A 17,058-nucleotide genomic window follows, 5' to 3' on the forward strand; every position below is an offset into this window, starting at 1 on the left:
ATATACGGTTTACTCGTATACAAGAAAATTAGACATCTTAGTCCTACGTTGTAGTAAACTTGTATTTCAATATTTTACTGACAGCTTGATAAATTAACCTTTCACTGAATTACTCTTTCTCCACTGATATATTTATCGATAAGGAAGAAGTTATGTCACTGTAAAAAAAAATCCACAGAAAAGATGAAACACTAACATCAAGTTTTATGTATTTTAATTATAAAGCAGTTTATCTATTATAATAACGCTCAGACTTTGTCTGTCCTGAAAATGCACGTGCATCTTATTACCTAAACGTGCATGCGTACGCACTTTGATGGATTTAAACGAAAGGTGAATATAAACGTACTTTATGCGGGAGGAAGAGTGTAAAAAGGTACTTGACTCTTCCAGGTTGACCCAAAATAACCTACCGTATATGTTGGTGTACAAGGCAATAGGGCGTATAAAACGACCCTCGAATCGTGCACTGGGGGAACGAAATGAGCCTGTGAGGAATTACTGTCCAATAGTCCTTAATCATCAGTATTCGAAAGAAAATATCTGCGCTAGCCGTTCCTAATTTAGCAGTGTAAGACTAGAGGGAAGGCAGCTAGTCATCACCACTCATCACCAACTCTTGTGCTACTCTTTTAGCAACGAATAGTGGGATTGACCGTCACGTATAACGTCCCGACGGCTGAAAGGGCCAGTATGTTCGGTCGAACCCGCGACTCTAAGATTACGAGTCGAACGCCTTAACACACTTGGCCATGCCGGGCCCACATCAGTATGTTCGACGTTTCATTTAATTCAGTTTGATGTAAATAATTTAGGGATGCCAACTGTAATTTTGACGTAATTAAGTAATTACCGTTTTAATGTACGTACAATCACGTTTTCCATGTTATTTTCATATTTCAAAATTACATACTTAAATATTTAATATTTAAGGGTTAACCTAGATTTTTAAGCACAGATCATTGTAGAAGAAAACTGTTAAAAGATATTTATTTTATTGCTGTTACCTTATTATATTATACTATTGAAAGAACTAAAAATACAAACTACACTTATCAAGACCACCTCCTTTAAGCTGATAATAGTAGAATGCTAAAATTAATTTAATATTCGCAAAAAAAATCATTCGGAGAGCCCATTATATGGTATCAGATGCATAAACATTTAAATGTAGATTAATTGTCTTATATGGATTGTAACTACGTTTTCATTTTACATTTTTAACTTCTAATTTTTCACATAGTTACTGCGTTTGTAGTCCGTAACAAAGTAACAAATGAAGGTAAACTTTAGAGTGTCCATAGCACGTGGATGGACCATTATGAAATTCAAAGGAGAGTGTGATGACATCAAATTGACCATTCCAATCCACATGGAGGAACTATCATATGAAAACAAATAGAATCCACACAAGTAACACGAATGTGCGAAGGTTATTACAAGTAGTAGCACACTTCATATACAATAATAAGGGGGAAAAAAAACACAACGTAACCAGAAATGTGTATATCATTTATAAAAACAACAGCGAGGAAAACATAAGTATATTAGCATGCTTCCGGTAAAAAGCGTGTATTTAAACTTCAAAATATATAGTAGCACATGAAGAAAATATTTTATTATATTATATATATATTTCTAAGTTCTAAACACTAGCACTCACGGAGTCCAAGTTTCTCTGGCACATATACAAGAAGATTTGGCATATTTTACACGTTCCAAATGCTGGTCATTCACATTATACTAACAGGCTGATTAGTGTTGAATCTAGTTTCTGAATTCACAGACCAGTTACTTGAGAACAGTTATTAGGGCAAGAAAAACTGTTAAGGAAGTAGAAGATTGTGGATGTACTTGACCTCCCATTCCGTGGTTCCTGTTAGTAATTACAGCCCTGATACATAAATATGAAACATGTCAGTATAGGCTTTCTGCTTTTCAGAATGCAAAACAAGTGCTCACGAATCGTAATGGATTGTTATGTTGTAGGATGAACTTTTATAACCTAAAAGACAATGGTAGATTTCGCAGTTGACCCGGCATGGCCAAATGTGTTAAGGCGTGCAATCCGTAATCTGAGGGTCGCGGGTTCGCATCCGCGTCGCGCCAAACATGCTCGCCACTTCAGCCGTGGGGGCTTTATAATATGACGGTCAAGCCCACTATTCGTTGGTAAAAGAGTAGCCCAAGAGTTGGCGGTGGGTGGTGATGACTAGCTGCCTTCCCTCTAGTCTTACACTGCTAACTTAGGGACGGCTAGCACAGATAGCCCTCGAGCAGCTTTGTGTGAAATTCAAAAACCAACAAAATTTCGCAGTCACGTGCAAGCTGTTAGTTAAGCTCTGTTCATGGCCAGTTTACTAGTAACTTTATATTGTATTATTTTATATAATTTTTTTCATGATTTAATATCCATTTATCAAAACGAAAGATAACAAAACCACAATAGTAGTACACAAATGACTAAATTGTACTATTTCCCTTTCGTAACGTTTCTAACAACGTATAGCGCACGTTTCGCCAACGCCGAATAGTAATAAGTAAGTCTTCTAAAGGGTGGATTTTCGACACAGCCGAGATTAAAGAGAAGGCAGATTCCCACGACCCACAGAACGTGCTTCTGCAGTTTGATTACACAAGAACCACCCGTCTTATCTACGTGTGCACGTTCCTGTAACGCTTTGTTTCGCTAATCTTAGGTATAAAATTGCTTGATCAGCTTTCCTATTATGTCTTATGGATAGGGTTTATTAGGCCAAACATTCTTCAGAGGTAAACGTTTATATGTAGCAAATTAGTAATTATTACAAAATATTCATTCAAGAATACACACACAAAAAAAGACTGGACCTTTTTAAATGTCTTTCAATGAATAAAGTATCTGCTGTAGTGAGACATTTCGGAGAATACCAACAGTATGCTATACAACAGGAGAGGGAAGCATCTATATTGAGCTCTTCTTAAACAACGTGTATTTTTCTGTAATCGTAAAAACTGAATCAAAATGAATAGGCTAGCAAAATTTCAACATGAAATTAACCAACTAACTTTAAATATTATTCTCTCTCTGTACATATTTAAATCTATAATTGTAACTATGACGCTTTAGTATTTGTTTAACATGTTAGCTTATTTGTTTATATTTACGGTAAGAACGTGAATACAACACCATTTACAGGTGACGATACCACACTGATTTATGACTTATTTTCTGACAAAAATTAGTTTAGTTTAGTTTGAATTTTGCACAAAACTACACGAGAGCTATCTGCGTTAGTCGTCCCTAATTTAGTAGTGTAAGACTAGAGGGAAGGCAGCTAGTCATCACCACCCACAGCCGATTCTCGGGCTGCTCTTCAACCAATGAATAGTGGGATTGACGGTCACATTATAACGTCCCCACGGCTAAAAGGGGTGAGCATGTTTGGTGTGGCGGGGATTCGAACCCGCGATCATCGGATTACGAGTCGAGTGCCTTAACCACCTGGCCATGCCGGGCCTGCCTCTGATAAAAACAAAGCTATGACTTGATGTGGTTAAAATATATTTAGAAAAATGTCAATGAAGTAATTCATTCACACTTACTCAAAGAATTAAGTGAATTTGAAATACATCATAAGGTTGGAGTACCCGGATGTTAAAAAATAAACGAATTGTATTAAAGGTTCAAATGCTATAGATGGCATATAACTACTATACTTAAAAAGCTCTTATATAATAACTCCCCAGAGGCACAGCGATATGTCTCCGGCCTTCCTCTTGTAAATACCGGGTGTCGATACCCGTGCTGGACAGAGTACTTCACGTCGAACAAACTGATATAATGTTTAATGTAATATGAACAAGATATTAAAACAAAATGCATACAAATTATAAAGCAGTTATTATGAAGACGTATTTATTAAAGTTCTGAAGGTTTTGAGGCGTTTTTCATGAAAATATGTTTTACTACACGGTTCTCAAGCAAAATCTCCTACCAGCTTGGTCGTGATTTGATATTTGATTATAATGTATATTTCAAAAACGTATTGAACAGATATCTTGTACATTTTTACTTTTGTGAGATAGCAGATTACAAGTTAATAAATATATCATATGTAATTATAAATATGTGATTAATTTTACATGAAAATATATCAAATCCAAATTGCACTAACATTGATTTCATCAGTATGTTACAGTGTTTACAAAATGAAAGTGAAGCGCTTAACATATAGGAAAAATAAAAGCTAGGGTAAGTTTAATGTACCTTGTAAGTTTGATAGTTTTATAAACGAATAATTGTTAATTTGAGTTGTGTATTTAAAGACCTGGAGATGGCGCGTCTTTTGTAGATAGTCACAATTTGTAATCGAGAATGACAAGCTATTGTAAAAAATTCATAATTGTATTCACCAAATTAGCCTGCTGAATGCCATGAATTTTATGACCTTTATTTAAGGTTAATAAAGCTCTGCCGGTTGTACGCACAGCTTGTATTACACTCTATGCCAATACAACATTTCGGTCGAAAAGAATTTGAGACATGTTTGTAAGTTATAATCACTATTGCAGTAATGACAGCGTCTGTAGAGAACGGTAGGGATTCCCGGTATTTCGACAAGTATTAATGAAATTTCACGTTGTTTTATTGAAATGGGTGAGCGCGAGACTTGTTTAAGTTATCAGGGGTCGCTTTTGAAAATTGTTTGTTCATATAATAAAAGAACAGAAAATGCAGTGAAAGAGACGAACATACGTATGGACATGGCTGTGATTTATTTCAAATAAATTCGTATAGAAGCTATTTCACAAGGCTGTATTCTATATAAAAAGAGACATTTTTAATCTAAATTGTCTGAGAGAAGTTTAATGCTTAAAGCTCCTAAGATGAAAGGAATGTAAAATATATTCAATTATTTTAAAAATAGGTAAACTAGAACAACTTGAAAATATGAAATTCAAGAAACTCAATATAAGATTTATCTATAAACTATTATGTGTTAGACTTCCTTTTTTTTCAATTTAAGTAATCAAATTTCAACTTGAATTGGCACTGATACGTATTATTAGGTAAAGTTAAACATTACAGCGTTTAGAAATGATTAAGGCCCGGCATGGCCAGGTGGGTTAAGGCGTTAGGCTCGTAATCTGAGAGTCGCGGGTTCGAATCCGCGTCGCATCAAACATGATCGCCTTTTCAGCCATGGGGGCGTTATAATGTGTCAATCAATCCCACTATTCGTTGGTAAAAGAGTAGTCCAAGAGTTGGCGGAGGGTGGTGATGACTAGCTGCCTTACACTGCTAAATTAGGGACGGCTAGCGCAGATAGCCATCGAGTAGTTGGCCCTATGGAGTAAGTAATTCATGTGACATTATTTTATTATTACAAATACGTAACCTGCCGCCAGAGCGAAGGTTCAGAAAAGTGCGAGAGATGATTTATCAAAGAAACTGAGAGTCACTCAAATAAAACATTTACAGCAAATCAAAGGATGTAATAAAACTTACTGACAGCTCGTAGATACTGCCTGTCAAACAAACAAAAAATACATTTAATATTACAGGCTTTTCTTTTCATTATTAATTACTTTTATCAAAGGTTAGAGGAGTTCCTTAGGAGTTGGTACACAGGGTTCGTATCCTAAATCCACAGTTGTTATCTTAAAAAAATCAAAATTGAAAACCATGATCGATATCATACTGAAACACCAAAAATTCCCACGTCTATGGGCTCGAGCCCCAAAACTTTTAGGTATCCAGCGACGCTTCTATTAAAGGTAAAAAGAAACGAAATCTATGATATCATCATAAAAAGCTGGTACATTTTATAATAACGGATAATAAATTGGGCACAATGCCATAATATTATTCACATACTTAAGTTACTAAATGGTGGGTTTGAAACGACTCCATAAATATTATAACTAACCATACTTATAATTATAAGAAAATAAATAAATATCTTGGCCCAGCAATTACAAACTATACAACTAAATATTATTAAATGGAGGTAAGAGTGATTCGTGCGCTGGCACGTTGAAGATACTGTTTTAAAGTAATTTTAGAGATATTTGAGCTGTCTTATAGGTGATTGGTATTATTTGAATTCCCCTTTGGTTATTTTTACCCCGATACTAGATATAAATATTTCAAATTAAGGTGCTACTAACATCAGAACATAGACTACGATGAGAAAGCTAAAGCTCAAATGAGTATATGGTGGAAAAGAAGGATCAGTTACCTAAAATAAAAACGTTTAGGTTTAAGAAGCTTTGGCTTAAGAACAGATTACTTACTGAACAAAATCTTTATTAGGAACAACTGCAGTACTTTAAAATACACTGTATATTGTAGTCTTAGAATATTATTTTGTTTTATATTTTGTAACAAGTAGACACAGCTCTTGAGCCAGAGAAGATAACCAACATACCAATATGATAGTTAATGATACACACAGTCTGCACAAAACGTATTTGGCGTGCAAATACTTTAATATACACATTATAATCTACTCTCGAATAGCCACGTCATTACGAAAACGCCGAAACGAAAACACAAAAATAGAATATTTTAGTTTCAGTTTTCATTTCTCTAAGGGGCCCGGCATGGCCAAGCGTGTTAAGGCGTGCGACTCGTAATCTGAGGAGCGCGGGTTCGAATCCCCGTTGCACCAAACATGCTCGCCCTTCAGCCGTGGGGCGTTGTAATGTGTGATCAATCTCACTATTCATTGGTAAAAGAGTAGCCCAAGAGTTGGCAGTGGGTGGTGATGACTAGCTGCCTTCCCTTCTAGTCTTACACTTTTAAATTAGGGACGGCTAGCACAGATAGCCCTCGAGAAGCTTCGTGCGAAATTGAAACAAACAAACAAACATTTCTCGAAAACGTTTTTTGGAATTTCTCAGTAACGTGAGTGTAACTATGTTTTGAAATACTGTAGATTATTCTAAAAATAAAGAAGAAAAAAGAGTTATGCTCAAGAAGTTCAGGTACAAAATGTTGCGTGTGTTATAATGTGCACACTCATCCAGACACACACCCACTAGTTGTTATCTGTAGTAAGAATACTCATCCATGAAAAAAATATGTAAGAGTTAACAAGGCATATCTCAGTTAACTGACCGTTTCAAAGCACATTTTTGTTATTCTGAGATAGGAGTTTAAAAAGTACAAATCGTTATGGTCAGAAAGATGCAAAAAGGAACGCAGGTTTCGAAATTAAGTTCATTAAAGTATTTATAAACCTGTCTGTGTTTATTTATGTTAAACGATATTCAATTTAAATGTATAGTTTTACGTTTTATATTTGTATAAAATTATTTTATTTATTCGAAGTTTGAGCCAGTTCTGGGACGTGATCAGGGATTGTTTAAAAAATAGCAAAATCTCATCAATCTACGTCATTCTATGAAACAAAACAGTAATTGAAATCATAATCTTGGTGACTGAACTTGTATTCTTATCTTCGTGTGGATACATAACATCAAATTTTGTGGTTACAAAGGTTAGGTGTATGGCTGGACACACCCACATGAACAAACTACATGTAATACAAGTCCATGTGTTATATTTGCACAAAATACAAGTTGCTTTGTTTTGTTGCTTATTAGAATAGTTATCATTTTACTGGACATAACCACAAACCCTGAAATTTATAGTTTTCATAGTTGATTTAGCTGTTAATTAGACCTATCTATAACTAATTTAGAATATGTCTGTACCGAAGTGTATTCAAATACATTTCCCAAACTTTCGTGTATGTGCTGCACATGTAGTTGTGTCATCCTTGTAGATAGATGTCAAAATGTTATAAACATGTGCTTATTTTTTGCTTAGATAAAGTTACATACGGCTATTTCATAGAAGCTTGTACCAATTTGGTCCTGCGTCTGTGTTCCTTCCCTAGGAAGGACAAGTCTAGCTCAAGTATTTACACAAGTTATAATAGTCGTTGAAGCAAATAATTAATGAATTACGGTATTTCGTACACGGACCATTTGCATAACTTGAAAGCACGGTGTAATATTACTCTCCACTGAATTACTTAGAAAACTATCTCCGGCCTCAGCAGTTAGTTTCAATCAAACAGTAGGAAGTCATTCAGCTGGTAAACAACATTGTGCTAGTGAATAAAGATTTTGTTTATTTGTTCACTCGTGCTGGCTGGTTTTCCTTTGCTACTTGTATCCAATTTATTCTCTGCAGAACATTACCGGAACCTGCTGCATTGTTTAATCATTTGGTTACCTGTTAATTATTAGCATATCCAAGGGTCATAAATGTTTCTTATATTACCTTATCATAAAGTAAAAGCTTTTTTTTTTGCTTTATTTTACAACTGTTACAGGCAAGATGAAACCATGCATGTAAATTTAACATCTTTTCTCTATAAGTGTGCTGATTTTTACAATATAAGATTTAATTAATGAATATATAATATGTTACAATTCATTAGTGAAACCCAAAACATAGATTACCCACAATACAAACTGTGCATAAATGGTATAGAAAACTGTTTAAGATTTAAGGTAGGAGTATTATAAAAGTGAAAGTAATTTAACAGACCTGCTATACATTAGGTATGATAAGCGATCAGGTATATTAACTCTAAAGAAAATTCAAACGAATTCGTTACCAAGCAAAACTGCCATTTTTAATAAAATAAAAGTCAACAACAACAAGTAACAAAAAAGTGCATTTTTATGGTATGTGATTCTTTAAATGTGAATGGTACATTATGGTACACACAGATTAAACGACTTCCATTAGCCATGAAAATAATGGCTTTGTATACCGTTCACTTCCGGCACAGTCTACTAAACACTGAATCATATTCAGTAAGTTTATGCTTTTGACTGTTACAACGCAGAGCCAAAATAAAAACAAAAACAATGATAATGAAAGGCGAAATCGCTAATTTCCTATTGAATACATATAGATAATTATCAATAATTAGTAGGGTTAATCTCAATATTGATGACACTTATCATAGACATAAACACAATTTGAAATATATATAGTTTAGAAATTAGGTTATAAAACTGATTGCGAGTTTCACATGAACCCATTCGATAACTTTAGGTTAAGCAGCTTCTTAGTGAGAAAAGCCACATATTTCAAAATAAATTTATGTGCATGCGTGTTCGTTACGAAATTTTCATTTCTTTATGCATACATAGACATATATATAACAAACAAGACTTTTAAAAGTTATTTTAGCTTATTGTTACGTCGAAACATATATTCACATAACAATCACCTTTGACATTTACGAAAGATGAAAGTAACTCTTTCAGTTTCGCTATTACTAACAGCGTGATTTATTTTTAAGGCAATACATAATTGTTCACTAGCAAACACGAATTTATAACACCTTATACCTTATGAATTAGGCCGGTAGATAATATATATTCAGAAACAAAAGACACAATATTTTCGTGTCTGTTGCTGTAAATAAGGAACTGGAATTGAAAGAGACACTCACCGTTTGCAATTTGAGGTCACACAACGAACTTAACTTGTATACCGGTTTTATTTGTACAGCGTCTCTAAGGTTAACAGTCAGTTATCAATAACTAAGAATTAACATAAGAGTTTCGCTAAAACTTAATTATATCTAACATTTGACACCAGCAGTAACTTTACATTACAATCGACGCTGACAACAGGCAACGACGTGGTACACAAATTGTACTAGCTGCGCGAGGCAAACACTCATAGAAACATGTAGATCACATGTGTCTCTGTTTAGATTCCCATAATTCCTTGCGTTCTTTGACTTTTGTGACTCATACGTAAACGTTTTCCATACACTCAAGCAGTTTCAGGAGTGTACGTAGTAGCGTGACACACTGAAACACATTCAACTTCGCTTTCACCCATAAGTATTTGAAATTATTTCAAAGTTACTTTGTCGTAATACATAATTTTTGAACTATTCAAAATGCTTGGACAATATAAAGGAACACAATTTTGTGCTAAACGAGAGTATGAACTCTGTAATATGTTTATTCGTTTATCATAAGTCATATAATCAGTTCTGTAACTAAATACACCATCAATGTAAAAAAAAATCAAACATACTCTTGAATAAACTGTTAATAACAAGTGGATTGAAGAACAGAGATAGATCGACCAAGAAACGAGTTGTCATATAAATTTACAGTCAGTTTCTTAAATTATTTCATGCACACTTAAGTGCTTAACACGAGAAATAAGAACTTATGCTTTTTTGTATCAAGAGAAGTTAAATAAACAGAATCGCCTAAAAACTGCCAGTTTAAAGTTTCAGTGAAAAATAACATAAATCATATATCAAGTAGATGGGTGGTGGAGAGTAAGAGTTACGTATAAGGACCCACCCCAGTAGCACAGCTGTATGTCTACGGACTTACAACGTTAGAATCCGGGTTTCGATACCCATGTGGGCGTAGCATAGATAGCCCATTGTGTAGTTTTGTGCTTAATTACAAGCAACAACAACAGATAAGGAAAAATGTCAAAAACATTTCATGTATAATTTAGAAATTTCTTTAACTTTTCCAAAAATAAATTAATTTCTTTTCTCTTTCAAAGCTATTTATATTTGTAAAGGAAAAGCTGACTACACTCTAACGTATTACACGCTCTAGAAAATTTGAAAACAACTGTCGTGGGTCTGGTATGGTGGCGGGGGTTTGGACACGCATTTCTGTACTATGAGAACGATGTTTAACTATCTTAGTATCCTAAACATGATATCGTGGCTGGGATATAACTTTACATTTTCGTAGTATAACGATGTACAACGATTTAAATAAGATAAACTTGTATTTCTGAATACCACAACGATGTCTAACTACAACATCTGATACAACAGTTCGAAATTGAGGTGCATTTCTGGGATTAACTTTACATTTCTGCACCATAAAGATATTCGATTACTTTTACATATATTAGTTATTCCAAAAGAAGGCTATGGATTTTGTTAAATTGCAGATTGATAAAATTACTTTTATCATATAATATGTTCACTAAAGTTGTTCTTTCTTTTGCTGTATATGCCTTACAAGGTAGATTTGTATAGTTGATATCTTATTAGTAGACACAAAGTAAGGTAAGATGAATACTCTTCCCACGTATTATGTGAAGTTCCAGGTATTAATTTGTGTTTGTTGTTGTTATTGTTAAACAAAAACTAAACAACGAACTTATCTGTTCTCTATCCACCACGGGTATCGTAACCCAGTGTTTAGAATTGTAAGCTCCCAGACTTTCCGCTGAGTCACCGGGTGCATTAATCTGTGATACACGTATGTAGAACCGTTAAACATGTAAACTATTTATTTCCTTTGAATTAGAATTTCCTTTATATTGCTGTAAAATATCAGATTAAGGAGATTAATACACAATAAACGTAGTCAACCGATTACGTTCAGCCTGTGAAAATTGTTTTGTGTCATAAACTGTATTCATTGTTTATGTGTTTTATAAATTATTAATAATAACCTCCGATCACAGCACTTATAACCAAACTAAAAGTCAACCTAGCCATCAGTATAGATAATCAAATATATTGTTATTAACTTCTCACTTATAAATATTGGAAGACATTTTATGAGTATTTTCCTTTATAACAATATTTTCGGCCCTAATCCTAGTAATACTTCAAAGATCTCGATAAGATTATGAGATTTATTTAATTCTAAATATACATATTAAGTTAATAATGCAAAGAAATCTCTATAATAAAAGTATAATAATAAAAATAGAACTAATAAATAATGTTGTTAGATGTATCAATAATGCGAATGAAAGTAACAATAAATATATAATATATCTCATTTAGAGAACATAAAAACACTAGCTGGTGGCATATATTGTTGAGATAGAAATAAATTTCTTAGAAAAATGTTGTTTATTTTAACATGGCCATTTTTTCTCCAACTCTTCACTGTTTGCTTGTGGCTAAGCACAAAACTACATAATAAGTTTCTCTGTGCTCTGCCAACTATGGATATCGATATGATGCTATGTTACGTGTTTTGGCCAATGAAAACTCATTGAGTTACAGTCTAATGTTAAACGACAGTAAAATGTGTAACACAATTTATTATTTGCTAATAATACAAATATTTCTTTATAAATAATTTAATTATTTTTTAACCATGTGTACGAACGGACTACATTTGAAATAATTCCGTAAAAATACAGTAATGGCCATTTACATTAAAATCAGTGCTACGCAATATAGAAGTGGCAAAAGATTTTGTTTACTATTTTCAAGGCACATTATCAGTTTGTAATAATGTTTTATGAACTTAGTATTATTCTTTAATATCGGAGAAATCTAATGTTCTTTTATAAGTTACTTCTTTCTTTATCGGATTTTAACACACTCTTTTAAATATTTTATTAAAAGTAATCCCTGATGTAGACACATAAAGTGACGAAGATGGTGTCACGTTTTCATAATGACTTATTTTATTACATCAGAGTAAAGTAGAGTATAAGGGGAGGAAAACTACCGCTTATCCCTCAAAACGAACTACACATCCACCCAACATCCATAACACCCATTACTTTAATTATTGACTGTTTATTACGTTTTACGAATTTCTCTTCACTCCAATCAAAGTCGCAATCCTGGTAACATTTGAAGACAGTTTTATGTAACCAATAATCCTGTTTATTACTGGTACTTTCCTAGACGTACCCTCGTGCGAAATAAAGTTCTGAATACACTTCCCACTCTGTCTTAAACTCCGATGCTTCAATGCCAACCTTAAATAAGGCTCACGCAACTGAATGTACGTTTCGTAATCTGTATGTTACTGATTTAAGAAAGGAATTGTGATAAGATTACTCTCAGTTTTACACATGATTTCCATCTAGTTAGTTATAGTGTGAAAGAGATACCAATAGACTAACATCTATAATAAATATCACTTCATCTGCAGATATATATTATTCTCCCTCTTAATCTGTCCATTTCAGGTTTCAAATCAGGAATGTACAATAACAGCATTTCAAATTAAGTGGTGCCACCTTCAAGTTACTTTGACCGAGACAAAAGATTGGTTTGATATAAAAGTTTTATACACTTTTAATTTGAAATCCGAAAAAGGCAAATTTAAAATAGTGTGCAACAAATCTGCAGTTTACGTGACTTTTATTTGAAATGTTACGCTAATATAATGGTTTCCAACACTTCGCTAGTTTTTGGCGTTGTAATCGTAAAATACAGCCTATCTTTGACGAACACGTTTTCCAATAAAGTCAGATTCAATGAAATTAAAGTTTATGATAAAGTCAAGTGGCAAATGTGAATATTTAAACCAGTACGACATTTTGATAAGAAATACAGTGAAAACTGTGCAAATATATGGTAGCAGGTGAACGTGCAGGATTAAGAAACCCATTTAAATAATTTCCATAGAAAAGTTATACGAAAATTTTCGTTTATTTGGTCAAGAAATAGGTAATTGAGGAAAAGCTTTACCCATACTAAATACTCAGTGAAATCTGACGGTTTTTAATATTCTTACACTAAAATTCACGTGGCGATGTTATACAACTTCACTGTTTTTTAACTTTTATAGCATTTAAAATTTCAGTTGCTAGAATATTTCAAGGTCATAATGATTATTATAAAGACAGCCTAGATTTAAAAAAAAATTGTATTTTCAGAAAAGAAAAAGAAAAACAACATAGAAAGTAAATTAACTTTGCATCTAGTGTATTACATTTTGAGTAGTAAATTGCTTTGTGTGTATATGTGAGTAAAAGTGACCATGACAAGTTTACTACCATGATTAGCTTGAAACGAACAAGGTAAAGACAGTAACCGTTATTGTTTCACCAAACCTTTGCATACTAATCAACCAGTTTTAAAGATACGTTAACACGCTACAAATGTTTTTGTATAATTATTAAAAACTGAAATATTGTAAATCATTGGATACTTGAAATATTTACAACATTAATATACTACATTACAGGAAAAAAATGTATTGTATGCAAAATGCTTAAGAATATCTAAACTGATGTAATTAATTATCCGCATTAGATCAGCAGCAAATTTATGAAATTCGAACAACAAAATCTGGGGCTCAGTTCCTCATGTTGGAAAAAGCACGTTCAGTAACTTTGTACTATAAAAAATATCGATTAATTAATAAATTGAATTTCCTTAAGAACTATAATAATACTTTTAAACACAGTTTCATGTCGATATTGTGTATGATATATATTTATAAATTTATGTTAGGTTACTTTATTTCTGTTTATTGACACTTTATGTACCAATCGTTTTTAAGCTATTCACTTACGGTAATGAATCCCAAGTTGTATTCTGACTACATAAGAATTAGAAAAAAATCATCGCAATCTTTATTTGTAACAATTGTACACTGTCTTTAATGTTTATTAAATCTATCATTTGCTTAAAACATTATATGTTATAATGCTTTTCACAACTGAATACCTTTTTCGAAAAATAAGTAACTGGTAATGGAAACTTTAGTGACATCAAGAAAATTTCCAGGAGAAATTCATAGATTAAAAAATGAGGTCGTAAGGAATATTTGCCTATTGTGCTACAGAATGCAAAGTATTATTAGGCTTGGCCCGGCATGGCCAAGCGTGTTAAGGCATTCGACTCGTAATCCGAGGGTCGAGAGTTCGAATCCAGGTCGCACAAAACATGTTCGCCCTTTCAGCCGTGGGGGCGTTATAATGTGACGGTCAATCCCACTATTCGTTGATAAAAGAGTAGCCCAAGAGTTGGCGGTGGGTGGTGATGACTAGTTGCCTTCCCTCTAGTCTTACACTGCTAAATTAGGGACGGCTAGCGCAGATAGCACTCGAGAACTTTGCGCGAAATTCAAAACAAACAAACAAAATTATTAGGCTTAGATCGAGAACATTGTTTTCCTTTTATGCATGCCTTTTATGAAATTGGTAGCCTAAAATTGTTGAAAATATGATGACGCACGCTTGTGTTTTTAGAGAGAGAGATTTAGATACGTGTTGTTCTAAAATTTTCCATCGAGACTCCTTGGAAACTTCGCACAAGGAAATATTCGACGAAGCCAGAGACATCCGGATACTGAGTCATGTTCAACTTGCATGTCCCAAGCTGCTTGGAAGATATTTGTAATATCATTATACGGTGCTAAGCGATTAGATAAGAATTACTCTTTCTTGTGTATTTCTGTCTCCTTGTAGAAATAACGAAAATCATACTAATCATACAATAATTAGTAACATGTTCCCGAACCTGAAGTTAACCAGTTTTAAGTCAGGTCACGGTTACGAATGAAAACATTTCTTATGCTAGATACTCATTTAAATAACATCAACAAACAAGACAGAAAAAAAAAACAACGGAATTAATATACACAACGTGTTTGGTTTTTATCTTTCACGGGCGAGCAAAAGGTTTTACACAACTTGAATATCTGAGGGTATTCCTAATGTGTAAATCTTGATAACATAAATCTAAATGTACAAACATTTTTTTTTGTCTGAAGTGAATTTTGTTTTATTGTGTTAAACTTTTAATTTTCTTTATAAGCCCGGCATGGCCAGGTGGTTAAGGCATTCGATTCATAATCTGAGGGTCGCGAGTTCGAATCCCTGTCACACCAGACATGCTCGCCCCTTCAGCCGTGGGGGCATTATAATGTGCGGTTAATCCCACTATTCGTTGGTAAAAGAGTAGCCCAAGAGTTTGATGTGAGTGGTAATGAATAGCTGCCTCCCCTCTAGTCTTACACTGCTAAATTAGGGACGGTTAGCGCAGATAGCCCTCGTGTAGTTTTGCGTGAAATTCCAGAACAAACAAACTTTCTTTATTTTTTAAAGCGACTGGTTAATTTTATAAACCAAGAACTCACCTTGTTTTGTTTAAAGATGAGAAACTAATAGCTCAGAAAAAACTGTTATTTTATACTTAGACTAATGTTGATAGCCTACCAATATCTAACATGCTAACTTATCATTATTTAAGATATACGTTATGTTAGCACTCAAAATATTTTACTGCGGAAATGTACGACTTACAGTTGAAATAAACATACTCTAATATAAATTTTAACTGAAGTAGGACTAATAGTGTTAAACAGACCTGCATATCATATCATGAGCTTTAAGTTACTAGTGTATTCTGAGAAGACTGCTTCACCGATAAGGTTCAGAAAGTCATCCAATGGTTAGGAATAAACCAGTTTTTTTCCAATGGCGCCGGTCTGCAGCGAGAAAACTCGCATGTTGTACTTCCGACAGAAATTTGAGCGTTTTTCTGTTTGCTTTTGCTTGAGTTTTCAGTGCTTGTGACTTGAATATACGCTTATGACGTCAACATTCGAGTGAGACTGCTTATTACATGAAGAGGAAATCTTATAACTCTGGCACAACGTGACTTTCTCTCAGAAACAAGAACAAATACACGTGCTACAGGAAATACGGTGGAGACATGGAAAGATGAAAAAGTAAGGCAAACACGACTAAATATGATATGAGAACAGAGTTTCACTTAATCTTCTGTCTCTAGTGTCCCAACTGTATGTCTGCGGACTAACGCTACTATAAACCAGGTTTCGATACCCGTGGTGGCCAGAACACAGATAGCCAAGTGTGTAGCTTTGTGTTGAATTTAAAACAAAGAAACTTAGTATTTCTATGTTTAAAGGAATAAAACAAGTGTGAACTATTTAAACTATAATGTTGTTAGCTTTCATTATCTACCTCTTCCTGTACTGTTTTATAATCTGAATGAATTAATACGTATAATATGTTTAAAGTAAATAAAGTACAAAAACGTCCCCAGAAAAGTGTTAAGCGTGTTGTTTATTAATCCCAGCTTCACAAAGTCGAAAGTGGTCCAAGTTTAGAATTTCATACGTGGTCAATGCCTGTTCAATGAAATGTGATGTTTAAAATCTGGTATATTTCAAGAAATATACAGTGGAAGTAAACTAACAAAAATTTAAAACTTGATATCATGTTAGTTTAGATTGTTTTGGAACTTCAGAAAAGAAATATAACAAGTTTTATTTGCAATGATAATTCATTCGTCAACTCAGCCCTCTCAA

General features: G+C 33.5%; 1 protein-coding gene across 4 annotated transcripts in view; it reads right to left on the reverse strand.

The window, feature by feature from the left end:
* LOC143226032 (uncharacterized) overlaps positions 1-17,058 on the reverse strand; it is a 339,996-nt gene that overhangs the window by 146,674 nt on the left and 176,264 nt on the right. For 2 of the 4 annotated variants that reach the window (XM_076456431.1, XM_076456430.1), the window contains exon 1: positions 9,468-9,682. The exons of the other annotated variants lie outside the window; for them this stretch is intronic. The gene's annotated coding sequence lies outside the window, so the exon portion shown is untranslated. Of the gene's footprint in view, positions 1-9,467; positions 9,683-17,058 lie in introns of those variants that run through there. 4 annotated transcript variants of the gene reach the window in all.

Source organism: Tachypleus tridentatus, chromosome 9 (genome assembly GCF_004210375.1).
Source record: "Tachypleus tridentatus isolate NWPU-2018 chromosome 9, ASM421037v1, whole genome shotgun sequence".
Classification (NCBI taxonomy): Eukaryota; Metazoa; Arthropoda; class Merostomata; order Xiphosura; family Limulidae; genus Tachypleus; species Tachypleus tridentatus.